The sequence below is a fragment of the Camelus bactrianus genome, chromosome 15 (genome assembly GCF_048773025.1).
Source record: "Camelus bactrianus isolate YW-2024 breed Bactrian camel chromosome 15, ASM4877302v1, whole genome shotgun sequence".
In the NCBI taxonomy this organism is placed as follows: Eukaryota; Metazoa; Chordata; class Mammalia; order Artiodactyla; family Camelidae; genus Camelus; species Camelus bactrianus.
In genome coordinates this window covers 5,593,866-5,603,768 of record NC_133553.1, presented here as the reverse complement: position 1 = coordinate 5,603,768, position 9,903 = coordinate 5,593,866, and positions in this window count along the sequence as shown.

The window sequence follows — 9,903 nt, the reverse complement described above, 5'->3', positions numbered from 1 at the left end:
CTCCATGTATATATATGGGGATGTACTAGTTCCACCTCGGTTTTACATTGAAAACTGAAGGAACTTTAAACCGGCACTAGGAAACAGACTGAGAAACCAGAGTAAAGTTTCTCCTGCAACCCGTTCCCTTGGTGCTAGATGAACGTACGTCTCTCCACTTGCTCAGTTCTGAGAGATAATTGTGTGTGAAAGCCGTCCTTCAACTTGCTTGTTGGGAACACAAAGTTTCTTTACAGATGCAAACTCCATTCCATATATATATATGGGGAGGTACAAGCTCCAAATCGGTTTTACAGTGAAAACTGCAGGAACTTCAAACCGGCACTAGGAAACAGACTGAGAATGCAGAGAAAAAGTGTCTCCTGCAACCAGTTCCTTTGGTGCTAGATGAACGAACGTCTCTCCACTTGCCCAGTTCTGAGAGATAAGTGTGTGTGAAAGCCGTCCTTCACCGAGCTTGTTGGGAACACAAAGTTTCTTTTCAGTTGCAAACTCCATTCCATACATATATATGGGGAGGTACAAGCTCCAACACGGTTTTACATTTAAATATGCAGGAGCTTCAAACCGGCTCTAGGAAATAGACTGATAAAGCAGAGAAAAAGTGTCTCCTGCAACCCGTTCCCTTTCTGGTAGATGAACGAAAGTCTCTCCACTTGCTCATTTCTGAGATATAATTGTGCGTGAAAGCCTTCCTTAACCTAGCTTGTTGGGAACACAAAGTTGCTTTTCAGTTGCAAACTCCATTCCAAAAAATATATATGGGGAGGTACTAGCTCCAAATCGGTTTTACAGTGAAAACAGAAGGGACTTCAAACCGGCACTAGGAAACAGACTGAGAAAGCAGAGAAAAAGTGTCTCCTATAACACGTTCCCTTAGTGCTACATGAACGAAAGTCTCTCCACTTGCTCAGTTCTGAGAGATAAGTGTGTCTGAAAGCCGTCCTTCACCTAGCTTGTTGGGAACACAAAGTTTCTTTTAAGTTGCTAACTCCATTCCATACTTATATATGGGAGGTACTAGCTGCAACTCGGTTTGACAGTGAAAACTGCAGGAACTTCAAACCGGCACTAGGAAACAGACTGAGAATGCAGAGAAAAAGTGTCTACTGCAACCAGTTCCTTTGGTGCTAGATGAACGAACGCCTCTACACTTGCTCAGTTCTGAGAGATAAGTGTGTATGAAAGCCGTCCTTCACCTAGCTTGCTGAGAACACAAAGTTTCTTTTCAGTTGCAAACTCCATTCCATACATATATATGGGGAGATACAAGCTCCAACACGGTTTTACATTGAAAACTGCAGGAACTTCAAACCGGCACTAGGAAACAGACTGAGAAAGCAGAGAAAAATTGCCTCCGGCAACCCGTTCCCTTGTTGCTAGATGAACGAACCTCTCTCCACTTGCTCAGTTCTGAGAGATAAGTGTGTGTGAAAGCCGTCCTTCACATAACTTGTTGGGAACACAAAGTTTCTTTTCAGTTTCAAACTCCATTCCATACATATATATGGGGAGGTTCAATCTCCAACACGGTTTTACAGTGAAAACTGCAGGAACTTCAATGCGGCACTAGGAAACAGACTGGGAAAGCAGATAAAAAGTGTCTCCTGCAACCCGTTTCCCTTGGTGCTAGATGAACGAACTTCTCTCCACTTGCCCAGTTCTGAGTGAAAAGTGTGGGTGAAAGCCGACATTCACCTAACTTGTTGGGAACACAAAGTTTCTTTTCAGTTGCAAACACCATTCCATATATATATATGGGGAGGTACAAGCTCCAACTCGTTTTTACATTGAAAACTGCAGGAACTTCAAACCGGCACTAGGAAACAGACTGAGAATGCAGAGGAAAATATGTCTCCTGCAACCCGTTCCCTTGGTGCTAGATGAACGAACGTCTCTCCACTTGCTCAGTTCTGAGAGATAAGTGTGTGTGCAAGCCGTCCTTCACATAGCTTGTTGGAAACTCAAAGTTTCTTTTCAGGTGCAAACTCCATTCCATACATATATATAGGGAGGAAAAAGCTCCAAATCGGTTTTACAGTGAAAACTGCAGGAACTTCAAACCGGCACTAGGAAACAGACTGAGAAACAGAGAAAAAGTGTCTCCTGCAACCCGTTTCCCTTGGTGCGAGATGAACGAAAGTCTCTCCACTTGCCCAGTTCTGAGAGATAAGAGTGTGTGAAAGCCGTCATTCACCTACTTGTTGGGAACACAAAGATTCTTTTCAGTTGCAAACTCCATTCCATACATATATATGGGGAGGTACAAGCTCCAACTCGGTTTTACAATGAAAACTGCAGGAACTTCAAACCGGCACTAAGAAACAGACTGAGAAAGCAGAGAAAAATTGTCTCCAGCAAACCGTTCCCTTGGTGCTATATGAACGAACGTCTAACCACTTGCTCAGTTTTGAGAAATAAGTGTGTGTGAAAGCCGTCCTTCAATTAGCTTGTTGGGAACACAAAGTTTCTTTTCAGTAGCTTACTCCTCTCCATGTATATATATGGGGATGTACTAGATCCAACTCGGTTTTACATTGAAAACTGCAGGAACATCAAACCGGCACTAGGAAACAGACTGAGAAAACAGAGTAAAGTTTCTCCTGCAACCCGTTCCCTTGGTGCTAGATGAACGAACGTTTCTCCACTTACTCAGTTCTGAGAGATAAGTGTGTGTGAAAGCCGTCCTTCACCTAGCTTTTTGTGAACACAAAGTTTCTTTTCAGTTGCAAACTCCATTCCATACATATATATTGGGAGGTACCAGCTCAAATTCGGTTTTACAGTGAAAAGAGCAGGAACTTCAAACCGGCACTAGGAAACAGACTGAGAAAGCAGATAAAAAGTGTCTCCTGCAACCCGTTCCCTTGGTGCTAAATGAACGAACGTCTCTCCACTTGCCCAGTTCTGAGAGATCAGTGTGTGTGAATGCCGACATTCACCTAGCTGGTTGGGAACACAAAGTTTCTTTTCAGTTGCAAACTCCATTCCATACATATATATGGGGAGATACAAGCTCCAAATCGGTTTGACAGTGAAGACTGCAGGAACTTCAAACCGGCACTAGGAAACAGACTGAGAAAGCAGAGAAAATGTTTCTCATGCAACCCGTTCCCTTGGTGCTAGATGAACGAACGTCTCTCCACTTGCTCTGTTCTGAGAGATAAGTGTGTGTGAAAGCAGTCCTTCACCTTGCATGTTGGGAACACATAGTTTCTTTTCAGTTGCAAACTCCATTCCATACATATATTTGGGGAGGTACAAGCTCAAACTCGGTTTTACAGTGAAAACTGCAGGAACTTCAAAGCGGCACTAGGAAACAAACTGAGAAAGCAGAGAAAAAGTGTCTCCTACAACATGTTTCCCTTGGTGCTAGATGAACGAACGTCTCACCACTTGCTCAGTTCTGAGAAATAAGTGTGTGTGAAAGCCGTCCTTCACCTAGCTTGTTGGGAACACAAAGTTTCTTTTCATTTGCAAACCCATTCCATACATATATATGGGGAATTTCAAGCTCCAACTCGGTTTTACAGTGAAAACTGCAGGAACTTCAAACCGGCACTAGGAAACAGACTGAGAAAGCAGAGAAAAAGTGTCTCCAGCAAACCGTTCCCTTGGTGCTAGATGAACGAAAGTCTCTCCACTTGCCCAGTTCTGAGAGATAAGTGTGTGTGAAAGCCGTCCTTCACCTAGCTTGTTGGGAACACAAAGTTTCTTTTCAGTGGCAAACACCATTCCATACATATATATGGGGAGATACAAGCTCCAAATCGGTATGACAGTGAAAACTGCAGGATCTTCAAACCGGCACTAGGAAACAGACTGAGAAAGCAGAGAAAAAGTGTCTCCTGCAACCCTTTCCCTTTGTGCTAGATGAACGAACGTCTCTCCACCTGCTCAGTTCTGAGAGATAAGTGTGTGTGAAAGCCGTCCTTCACCTAGCTTGTTGGGAACACAAAGTTTCTTTTCAGTTGAAAACTCCATTCCATACATATATTTGGGGAGGTACAAGCTCAAACACTGTTTTACAGTGAAAACTGCAGGAACTTCAAAGCGGCACTAGGAAACAGACTGAGAAAGCAGAGAAAAAGTGTCTCCTGCAACCCGTTTCCCTTGGTGCTAGATGAACGAAAGTCTCTCCACTTGCCCAGTTCTGAGAGATAAGAGTGTGTGAAAGCCGTCATTCACCTACTTGTTGGGAACACAAAGATTCTTTTCAGTTGCAAACTCCATTCCATACATATATATGGGGAGGTACAAGCTCCAACTCGGTTTTACAATGAAAACTGCAGGAACTTCAAACCGGCACTAAGAAACAGACTGAGAAAGCAGAGAAAAATTGTCTCCAGCAAACCGTTCCCTTGGTGCTATATGAACGAACGTCTAACCACTTGCTCAGTTTTGAGAAATAAGTGTGTGTGAAAGCCGTCCTTCAATTAGCTTGTTGGGAACACAAAGTTTCTTTTCAGTAGCTTACTCCTCTCCATGTATATATATGGGGATGTACTAGATCCAACTCGGTTTTACATTGAAAACTGCAGGAACATCAAACCGGCACTAGGAAACAGACTGAGAAAACAGAGTAAAGTTTCTCCTGCAACCCGTTCCCTTGGTGCTAGATGAACGAACGTTTCTCCACTTACTCAGTTCTGAGAGATAAGTGTGTGTGAAAGCCGTCCTTCACCTAGCTTTTTGTGAACACAAAGTTTCTTTTCAGTTGCAAACTCCATTCCATACATATATATGGGGAGGTACCAGCTCAAATTCGGTTTTACAGTGAAAAGAGCAGGAACTTCAAACCGGCACTAGGAAACAGACTGAGAAAGCAGATAAAAAGTGTCTCCTGCAACCCGTTCCATTGGTGCTAAATGAACGAACGTCTCTCCACTTGCCCAGTTCTGAGAGATCAGTGTGTGTGAATGCCGACATTCACCTAGCTGGTTGGGAACACAAAGTTTCTTTTCAGTTGCAAACTCCATTCCATACATATATATGGGGAGATACAAGCTCCAAATCGGTTTGACAGTGAAGACTGCAGGAACTTCAAACCGGCACTAGGAAACAGACTGAGAAAGCAGAGAAAATGTTTCTCATGCAACCCGTTCCCTTGGTGCTAGATGAACGAACGTCTCTCCACTTGCTCTGTTCTGAGAGATAAGTGTGTGTGAAAGCAGTCCTTCACCTTGCATGTTGGGAACACATAGTTTCTTTTCAGTTGCAAACTCCATTCCATACATATATTTGGGGAGGTACAAGCTCAAACTCGGTTTTACAGTGAAAACTGCAGGAACTTCAAAGCGGCACTAGGAAACAAACTGAGAAAGCAGAGAAAAAGTGTCTCCTACAACATGTTTCCCTTGGTGCTAGATGAACGAACGTCTCACCACTTGCTCAGTTCTGAGAAATAAGTGTGTGTGAAAGCCGTCCTTCACCTAGCTTGTTGGGAACACAAAGTTTCTTTTCATTTGCAAACCCATTCCATACATATATATGGGGAATTTCAAGCTCCAACTCGGTTTTACAGTGAAAACTGCAGGAACTTCAAACCGGCACTAGGAAACAGACTGAGAAAGCAGAGAAAAAGTGTCTCCTGCAAACCGTTCCCTTGGTGCTAGATGAACGAAAGTCTCTCCACTTGCCCAGTTCTGAGAGATAAGTGTGTGTGAAAGCCGTCCTTCACCTAGCTTGTTGGGAACACAAAGTTTCTTTTCAGTGGCAAACACCATTCCATACATATATATGGGGAGATACAAGCTCCAAATCGGTATGACAGTGAAAACTGCAGGATCTTCAAACCGGCACTAGGAAACAGACTGAGAAAGCAGAGAAAAAGTGTCTCCTGCAACCCTTTCCCTTTGTGCTAGATGAACGAACGTCTCTCCACCTGCTCAGTTCTGAGAGATAAGTGTGTGTGAAAGCCGTCCTTCACCTAGCTTGTTGGGAACACAAAGTTTCTTTTCAGTTGAAAACTCCATTCCATACATATATTTGGGGAGGTACAATCTCAAACTCTGTTTTACAGTGAAAACTGCAGGAACTTCAAAGCGGCACTAGGAAACAGACTGAGAAAGCAGAGAAAAAGTGTCTCCTGCAACCCGTTTCCCTTGGTGCTAGATGAACGAACGTCTCTCCACTTGCTCATTTCTGAGAGATAAGTGTGTTTGGAAGCCGTCATTCACCTAGCTTGATGGGAACACAAAGTTTCTTTTCAGATGCAAACTCCATTCCGTACATATATATGGGGAGGTACAAGCTCCAACTCCGTTTTACATTGAAAACTGCAGGAACTTCAAACCGACAATAGGAATCAGAATGAGAAAGTAGAGAAAAAGTGTCTCCTACAACCCGTTCCCTTGGTGCTAGATGAACGAACGTCTCTCCACTTGTTCAGTTCTGAGACATAAGTGTGTGGAAAGCCGTTCTTCACCTAGCTTGTTGGGAACACAAAGTTTCTTTTCAGTTGCAAACTCCATTCCATACATATATATGGGGAGGTACAAGCTCCAACTCGGTTTTACAGTGAAAACAGCAGGAACTTCAAAACGGCACTAGGAAAGAGACTGAGAATGCAGATAAAAAGTGTCTCCTGCAACCCGTTCCCTTGGTGCTAGATGAACGAACGTCTCTCCACTTGCTCAGTTCTGAGAGTTAAGTGTGTGTGAAAGCCGTACTTCAATTAGTTTGTTGGGAACACAAAGTTTCTTTTCAGTAGCAAACTCCTCTCCATGTATATATATGGGGATGTACAAGTTCCAACTCCGTTTTACATTGAAAACTGCAGGAACTTCAAACCGGCACTAGGAAACAGACTGAGAAACCAGAGTAAAGTTTCTCCTGCAACCCGTTCCATTGGTGCTAGATGAACGAACGTCCCTCCACTTGCTCAGTTCTGAGAAATAATTGTGTGTGAAAGCCGTCCTTCAATTAGCTTGTTGGGAACTCAAAGTTTCTTTTCAGTAGCAAACACCTCTCCATGTATATATATGGGGATGTACTAGTTCCAACTCGGTTTTACATTGAAAACTGCAGGAACTTCAAACCGGCACTAGGAAACAGACTGAGAAACCAGAGTAAATTTCTCCTGCAACCCGTTCCCTTGGTGCTAGATGAACGAACGTCTCTGCACTTGCTCAGTTCTGAGATATAAGTGTGTGTGAAAGCCGACCTTCACCTAGCTTGTTGGGAACACAAGTTTCTTTTCAGTTGAAAAACCATTCCATACATATATATGGGGAGGTACAAGCTCCAACACGGTTTTACAGTGAAAACTGCAGGAACTTCAAACCGGCACTAGGAAACAGACTGAGAAAGCAGAGAAAAAGTGTCTCCTGCAACCCGTTCCCTTGGTGCTAGATGAACGAAAGTCTCTCCACTTGCCCAGTTCTGAGAGAGAAGTGTGTGTGAAAGCCGTCCTTCACCTATCTTGTTGGGAACACAAAGTTTCTTTTAAGTTGCAAACTCCATTCCATACATATATATGGGGAGGTACAAGCTCCAACTCGGTTTTACATTGAAAACTGCAGGAACTTCAAAACGGCACTAGGAAACAGGCTAAGAAAGCAGAGAAAAAGTGTCTCCTGCCACCCGTTCCCTTGGTGGTAGATGAACGAAAGTCTCTCCACTTGCTCAGTTCTGAGAGTTAAGTGTGTGTGAAAGCCTTACTTCACCTAGCTTTTTGGGAACACAAAGTTTCTTTTCAGTTGCAAACTCCATTCCATACATATATATGGGGAGGTACTAGCTCCAACTCGGTTTTACAGTGAAAACAGCAGGAACTTCAAACCGGCACTAGGAAAGAGACTGAGAATGCAGATAAAAAGTGTCTCCTGCAACCCGTTCCCTTGGTGCTAGATGAACGAACGTCTCTCCACTTGCTCAGTTCTGAGAGATAAGTGTGTGTGAAAGCCGTCCTTCACCTAGCTTGTTGGGAACACATAGTTTCTTTTCAGTTGCAAACTCCATTCCATACATATATTTGGGGAGGTACAAGCTCAAACTCGGTTTTACAGTGAAAACTGCAGGAACTTCAAAGCGGCACTAGGAAACAAACTGAGAAAGCAGAGAAAAAGTGTCTCCTACAACATGTTTCCCTTGGTGCTAGATGAACGAACGTCTCACCACTTGCTCAGTTCTGAGAAATAAGTGTGTGTGAAAGCCGTCCTTCACCTAGCTTGTTGGGAACACAAAGTTTCTTTTCATTTGCAAACCCATTCCATACATATATATGGGGAATTTCAAGCTCCAACTCGGTTTTACAGTGAAAACTGCAGGAACTTCAAACCAGCACTAGGAAACAGACTGAGAAAGCAGAGAAAAAGTGTCTCCTGCAAACCGTTCCCTTGGTGCTAGATGAACGAAAGTCTCTCCACTTGCCCAGTTCTGAGAGATAATGTGTGTGAAAGCCGTACTTCACCTAGCTTGTTGGGAACACAAAGTTTCTTTTCAGTGGCAAACACCATTCCATACATATATATGGGGAGATACAAGCTCCAAATCGGTATGACAGTGAAAACTGCAGGATCTTCAAACCGGCACTAGGAAACAGACTGAGAAAGCAGAGAAAAAGTGTCTCCTGCAACCCTTTCCCTTTGTGCTAGATGAACGAACGTCTCTCCACTTGCTCAGTTCTGAGAGATAAGTGTGTGTGAAAGCCGTCCTTCACCTAGCTTGTTGGGAACACAAAGTTTCTTTTCAGTTGAAAACTCCATTCCATACATATATTTGGGGAGGTACAAGCTCAAACTCTGTTTTACAGTGAAAACTGCAGGAACTTCAAAGCGGCACTAGGAAACAGACTGAGAAAGCAGAGAAAAAGTGTCTCCTGCAACCCGTTTCCCTTGGTGCTAGATGAACGAATGTCTCTCCACTTGTTCAGTTCTGAGAGATAAGTGTGTGGAAAGCCGTTCTTCACCTAGCTTGTTGGGAACACAAAGTTTCTTTTCAGTAGCAAACTCCTCTCCATGTATATATATGGGGATGTACTAATTCCAATTCGGTTTTACATTGAAAATTTCAGGAACTTCAATCCTGCACTAGGAAACAGACTGAGAAACCAGAATAAAGTTTTCCTTCAACCCGTTCCCTTGGTGCTAGATGAACGAACGTCTCTCCACTTGCTCAGTTCTGAGAGATAAGTGTGTGTGAAAGCCGTCCTTCATCTAGCTTGTTGGGAACACAAAGTTTCTTTTCAGTTGCAAACTCCATTCCATACTTATATATGGGGAGATACAAGCTCCAATACTGTTTTACATTGAAAACTGCAGGAACTTCAAACCGGCACTAGGAAACAGACTGAGAAACCAGAGTAAAGTTTCTCCTTCAACATGTTCCATTGGTGCTATATGAACGAACATCCCTCCACTTGCTCAGTTCTGAGAAATAAGTGTGTGTGAAAGCCGTCCTTCAATTAGCTTGTTGGGAACACAAAGTTTCTTTTCAGTAGCTTACTCCTCTCCATGTATATATATGGGGATGTACTAGATCCAACTCGGTTTTACATTGAAAACTGCAGGAACATCAAAACGGCACTAGGAAACAGACTGAGAAAACAGAGTAAAGTTTCTCCTGCAACCCGTTCCCTTGGTGCTAGATGAACGAACGTTTCTCCACTTACTCAGTTCTGAGAGATAAGTGTGTGTGAAAGCCGTCCTTCACCTAGCTTTTTGTGAACACAAAGTTTCTTTTCAGTTGCAAACTCCATTCCATACATATATATGGGGAGGTACCAGCTCAAATTCGGTTTTACAGTGAAAAGAGCAGGAACTTCAAACCGGCACTAGGAAACAGACTGAGAAAGCAGATAAAAAGTGTCTCCTGCAACCCGTTCCCTTGGTGCTAAATGAACGAACGTCTCTCCACTTGCCCAGTTCTGAGAGATCAGTGTGTGTGAATGCCGACATTCAC